Here is a 7,162-nt window from a genome sequence, read left to right as displayed (position 1 = left end):
TCCCAGCGCACACTTGTACACCGACAAACGAGATCGATAGAGCGTAGTGTTAACTGCTGGGTCGACTGTGGTCTGGTATCTCCTTACGGACATGCGAGATTTTATTTAACATAGATAAGAGAAGAAATGATATTTTCAAGATAGCAATATATAATTATTGTGGCTGTATATGCACAGGTAGCAGACAGTCACACAGTTGCTTAGAGTTGGTTTTCAAAAAAAGTTTGTGTGAATTCAAAATGCTTATAGAAAAAAGAAAGGAAAATAAATCAATACATACATGAAACATGATAATTTTTTTTTTTTTTACTTAAAACTAATTTTATCTATTCTATTTCTATTTTGTGACACAATTCTTTCAGCCATTAATTGCTTTTATATCCTGGACGGAAGCGCTCTGATTGTCAACGAGACCGGAGTACCGGGAGACACGCCATGAGGTCAGGCAGGTGTCAAGTTTCAAGTTTTATTCAAACTTTGTTCCATTGGCCCATCATTATAAAATATACAATGATATCCAATGCCCCTATACCTTTTCATTTATGGCCGCAAACGCAAAACTCAGTCTACTTGGTGAAATACAAGGCACCACAAGGCTATCCTAAAAAAATAAACGATGATTGGACAATTTACTGTTCATTGTATCTGTGTGTGAACTGACTTTTGGTAATTGATTACAGTTTCAAGTTTTTCAAAATTGAAAAAATTGTGTATAAAATCTGATAATAATGTAATCGTTTGAGTTTTGTAAATAAAGTAATCTATTATGCATGTATACCTATACATATAAATATAAATAGATATACATGCACTGCACTTGTATTTGTGTAACTGTACATGTTCTATGTCTTTATATGATCGCTTTTAATTTACTTAATTGTCTTGATAAAGGGGCAGATTGCCTCTAAAATTCGACAATTTACTTGTCTGTACTACCATTATTACTACTTGACAAATTATATATATACATGTATATGTATATGTGCTTCAGAGGTTTCGATCGTGTACACACATACATGCATATATATACATGTACAATATATGTGAACTGATATAACATACTTGTATGGTTTCAAAACGTGAAATTCCATTGCTGTTATTCAAAAGGGTTTACGATAGTACGCCAGTTTTAATCCTTTACAGCAATTGGTTTTGAATATATTTTATTTGCGTCAATATTTACAAAGGAGATAAGACGCGCATAGTTAGTGTGCACAAGCGACTGAAAAGACGAACCCTTCGCGGTCATTGTGGTGTGAATGGAAATCGCATAATAACGAGCTCAAACACAAATACGACACTCTGAATAGTATAAATCAGACAACATTGTAACGTGTGGTGTTGTATTCTAAAGAATAATTCACAGTTGTATTTACGCTCAGATTCAATCAGTACGCTTAGGCGATTCCTTCGCGGTAACGTTTTAATTATCGTTAATTGATATATAATTAAAGGCATGGCGTGTTTGGGTTTGCTGGCAGACATTCTGAATTGTTTTCTTCTAGTTTTTCTACACTCATTAAATCTGGTATGTAGAGTATTGCTATTTAGTGGCGTCTCTGCAGTATAAACGGAGTTATGGCCCTTTGTTCAATTTTGGAACCATAATTTGTCCGAAAAAAATATTCTTACTGAAAGCGTTATTATGACAAGCCAAGCAAAGGGACACAACTTTTACAATGGTCTATCGCTCCAGCATACGATAATATACGTTAAGATAAGTGAAGTGTGATGAACGGCTTCCCTAAGCATTGGTGATATACATGGAAAACAAAACAAATTTAAAAATTTTATCTAATCAGTGTAACGTTAGACAGCCGCCCTCATATGTCCACAACCTTTAGTGTCCCGTTAGATACCCGCCCTCATATGTCCACAACCGTCAATGTACATGTCCCATTATAAACTTGCCCTCATATGTCCACAACCGTCAGTGTCCCGTTAGACACCTGCCATCATATGCCTACAACCGTCAGTGTCCCATTAGACACCCGCCCCCATATGTCTACAACCGTCAGTGTCCCGTTAGACACCCGCCCCCATATGTCTACAACCGTCAGTGTCCCATTAGACACCCGCCCTCATATGTCCACAACCGTCAGTGTCCCGTTAGACACCCGCCCTCATATGTCTACAACCGTCAGTGTCCCATTAGACACCCGCCCTCATATGTCCACAACCGTCAGTGTCCCATTAGACACCCGCCCTCATATGTCCACAACCGTCAGTGTCCCATTAGACACCCGCCCCCATATGTCTACAACCGTCAGTGTCCCATTAGACACCCGCACTCATATGTCCACAACCGTCAGTGTCCCATTAGACACCCGCCCCCATATGTCTACAACCGTCAGTGTCCCGTTAGACATCCGCCCTCATACATGTCTTCAGCCGTCAGTGTCCCGTTAGACATCTGCCATCATATGTCGACAACCGTCAGTGTCCCGTTAGACGCCCGTCCTCATATGTCCACAACCGTCAGTGTCCCGTTAGACATCCGCCCTCATATGTCCACAACCGTCAGGCGTCAGACACCCTCCCTCATATGTCACCAACCGTCAGTGTCCCGTTAGACACCCGCCCTCATATGTCCACAACCGTCAGTGTACTGTCAGACACCCGCCCTCATATGTTCACAAGCGTCAGTGTCCCGTAAGACATCCGTCCTGATATGCCCACAACCGTCAGTGCCCCGTTAGACACCCGACCTCATATGCCCACAACCGTCAGTGTCCAGTTAGACATCCGCCCTCATATGTCCACAACCGTCAATGTCCCGTAAGACACCCGCCCTCATATGTCTACAACCGTCAGTGTCCCTTTAGACATCCGTCCTCATGTGTCCCTGACTGTTGTGTCCCCCTAGACACCGGTCCACATATGACCCTGACTGTTGGTGTCCCATTAGACACCCGTCCTCATATGACCCTGACTGTTGGTGTCCCCTACAGACCCGTCCTCATATGACCTTGGCTGCTGGTGTCCCATTAGACACCCGCCCTCATATGACCGAGACTCTCGGTGTCCCATTAGACACCCGTCCTCATATGACCCTGACTGTTGGTGTCCCCCTACACACCCGTCCTCATATGACTCTCTCTGTTGCTGTACCCATAGACACCCGTCCTCATATGACCCTAAGTGTTGGTGTCTCCCTGGAACACCCGTCTTCATATGACCCTGAATGTTGGTGTCCCCTAGACACCCGTCATAATATGACGCCCTCAGTACGTAGCTGGAGTTATGCCCCTTTGGCCCATTGCTGATACCTTGGACAAAAAGTTAACGTTAAAGAGAATGAGAAAATATGTAGGGAACGAATAAATAGTCTGGAAATGGTTTTCCGTCCTAAAGTCATATTTGCCTCTCACAACCAAATTTTTTTTCTTTTTTTCTCTTTTTTTTTCTTTTTAAAAGATATTTTTGAAAAACTGAGTATCAAAATTTGCTCAGACAATCTTATGCCATTTTTTCACTGCATGTCAAATATTTCTATATCTGAAAGTTTTAATAGATTTCCAGATTTTCACGTTTGCAAGATAACCTTTTGTCGTGATAGCATTAAAATATTGCATTGAAAAACGATGAAAATACCTATGTTTTCAAGTTTTGTTCTATGGTGTCATAGATGTGATATTCATGTCACGAATGTGGTTCCACAGACTTCCTGCTACATATATTACATAGCTTCCTTAGTGCCAAGTGCGAGTTATTTAGTTGATAGTGGACCAGCACCTGAATTTGTATCACTTTGGTAAAACTCGGGCAAGAACCACAGGACTTAGTCTTGCCCAAGTCCGAGTTATTGAGATGAAAGAGAAACCCTCCTGTACGCAAAGCTCTCGTCAACTGAAGGGCCGTAAGGTCGTAATAGTGGATGTAAAATTTGTTAAATAAATTAAAATAAATTAAATAAATGGCACAAACTAGGAAAACGTCGATTTTCATACATGGCATTTGTATCTCGCCACATTCAGTATTGACGCTTTAGATAACTTCAAAACAAGAAAGCGATCCATATTTAATAATGATAATATAAAAAAAATAATAACCAAAGTAATAAATGTTTTATATAGCGCTATGTGTATTCCTTCTAGTTGATGAAGAATTCATTAGATGTTGTAATTTGTAGATTGGTAGATATCTGACTATAAGTCCGTCCGACCTGTTTCCCACAGAATCCGTACGTGGCAGCTTATCAGTAAATCTGCATCAATTTGGAGTTCTCTCCCCTTACTTGTGATAGTTGATACCAGGCATGTTTAAACATATTGAAAGTAAAAGACAAATGTTTTGAAATTGAAATTGAAGGTCCGTCCGTAATGTGAGCGTATTCATGTCTTTCCGTCCGTATCAAAGCCATATTTACGTGCTAGTTCGTCCGTTACTAATGCATGTATGTGTGTTAGTTCGTTATTAGAACATTACCAATTGTTAGTAGGTATGCGTCCGTCCGTTCGTCCATCCGTCAATCGAACTTGTCTGCAACAAATATACGTGTTGCGTCTGTTCATCCGTATATCGGGTTTATAACCGCTGTTAAATAGATTACTTAATTCACATTTAAATACATTTCTAGGTGTCTCCTCTCCTTGTCTGACTAATAAAAATCGTGTGTATAATTTGATAAGTAGTTGTCGTTTGTTTAGAAAACGAACATCAATGCGGTATGATTATGAGTAATATGTTACGGAAACTTTCGTGATCGTACGAATTATTTTGGTCTGTTTTTAACATTGTATTCTACGTTAACAACAGGAAACAAATCCGTACATGTAATAAATATGCGATGTCATAGGCATATTCCAATATGAGTCACAAAATATCAAACGAAATTAAGTCCCCAGGGTCCTTGTACATGTGTATCATATAAGGACTTTGTATTTTTTGTTTTATTTTAAGTTTTGTGACTCATATCAACGAGTGCCTGTAATATCTTACAGGATCACTTTACGTATGGTGTGAACGTGAGTAATTGAATAAAATATAAACATTTTTTTCACATAACGAAAAGACGAACGACACGTGCAGAAAAAAAAACTGTATTTGTCACCGAGCCCTGGGCCGATGGGCTGGTTTCTCCATCTAAACTAAAGTCTACAGTATTTCTCCGCGGGAGTTATCTTCGTGGATATATCTTAAACGTTACTCAACAGTTTAGACCCTTAGAATCATAGACGAGTCACAGAGAAACGAAATGAGTGCCTGGCGCGGTTTAATTCATTAACTGAGATTGCGAGATTGTGAGACGGTCCAGAAACACTGTAGAGAATTAAAAAATATACAGGACATGTACATGTTGGCATACATTGATATGCAGCCGTAAAGGGTACCAATTAAGATTGATGGATTTGACCTGTGAGATTAAATCGTCATTAACTTAAACTGGGCGTTGATTAAAATAGTATCTATGTAAGAATTTCTTCCTGTTTAAATATATGTCTTTGGTAATTGCAGTGGAAAAAAATGCATCTGGTCTCCAATTTTGTTTCAATTACAAAGGTCATAAGTTCTGTTTTCCTTAGGGATATATTGTTTCACCATTTACAGTAAGAGAAAACGGGTTGCCTCCCTTAGATTGTTAAATTTTGAAAGAAATATTTGTCTGCTCCATGGAGTCCCACTTAACCTCCAAATAAATCCTTCTTTATCTTCTTCATGTTTCCTTCGTTCTTCTTCTCTTTGTTCCTTTCCCCTGTCAGGTTTTTTCCAAATGGTTTCTGATATGTAGTGTACCTTTAGAGTAACGGCATCTTTCTAAGTCTTCTGATGTTCCGGAATGTTTTTTTTTAAATTTTAGGAACCCAAAGTAACGAGACTCGGCCTGTTTGTGGGTCTACATTTTGTCTAGTTTTATGGTTATATTTATTTGATACTCTTCCATTACTTAGACACCACATTCTTAAAAATAAAAGAAAACAACAACAACTTAAGCTACCCTTTGACCAGCATTCATGATCACTTGGTTTATTTGATTTGAACGTATTCTATTGTTTGGACACAAGTTTTTAACAACTTATAAAAGTCCTCTCCACAAATATATATTACAAAGATTGTGATAGCGACACAGTATACTAATAATGATTATAAAGATAGTTATTATTATAGAGATATAAGAGTAGGATGAATGTTGCTACATTTGGATATACTACAAATTAGGGTTCATCGGGTCACCCCTGAACTTATGGTTTTTTATTCATATGCCATAATGTTATACGTAATATATGAACCAATCACAATCTTTATATTAACAAATTGTAGACTGACATAGGTAGGATAGAAAAAAAAACCATCTAGAATGTTCAAAATCGTCTTTTCTTCTATATCACTTCACAAAACCTGGAATCCATGTTAACAGTGGATGGTGCGTCCATTGCTTTAGATTTTAACGATTCCTCTTTAATTACGATCCGTCTTAATATTAATTCGCACTTTATGGTAATTAAAATCTCCAGTTCATCGATGCATGCCTCCTTTCATTCCGTTATCTCTAAACACCTCTCCTCTATCTTTCTGTCCATCAGAATACTCTAATGTGATCAGGCCTGCTTAGAATATTGAAATCTCGGTTTTTACTTCCCCACAGGTAGGGCGTAAGAATTGTACTTTCTGTCCCCGTTTCATAATCGTAAGAGGCGACTAAATTTGGGATCCTATCTTTTCTCTCTTATTCTATTTCTCATAATGTCTCTCTTGAAACCACCTCACTTTTGGCGTCGCCCTTTCGAAGTTTCGAAGGGTTTGGGTTATCTCCCCTGGCCGAGACCACCGCAGTAAAGTCGACATCAGTTTCTCGCTATCACAAGGAGACAAACACTAACATACCCCGGCTTACCAAGAACACACACACTCCTAAAATGACAATAGCTGGTGATGTTTAACAATACAAAAACAAGTCAATTCCGGTCTTTAGTATTAGTACCCCAACAGATGACGCAGAAATGACCTTGACAAAGACTGAATACTAGTTTCTTTTTGGAATTTTCTTTCGAACATTTCACAGTTCGACTTTTGCACACATTTCAAACCTTTAACTTTTGTACATACATTTAACACTTCGAATTTTGCACATATTTCACACGTCGAATTTTGCACACATTTCAAACTTTCAACTTTTGCACACATTTCACTTTTCGACTTTTGCACACATTTCACACCTCGA

Source organism: Pecten maximus, chromosome 8, assembly GCF_902652985.1.
Source record: "Pecten maximus chromosome 8, xPecMax1.1, whole genome shotgun sequence".
Classification (NCBI taxonomy): Eukaryota; Metazoa; Mollusca; class Bivalvia; order Pectinida; family Pectinidae; genus Pecten; species Pecten maximus.
This window is presented reverse-complemented; position numbering follows the sequence as displayed.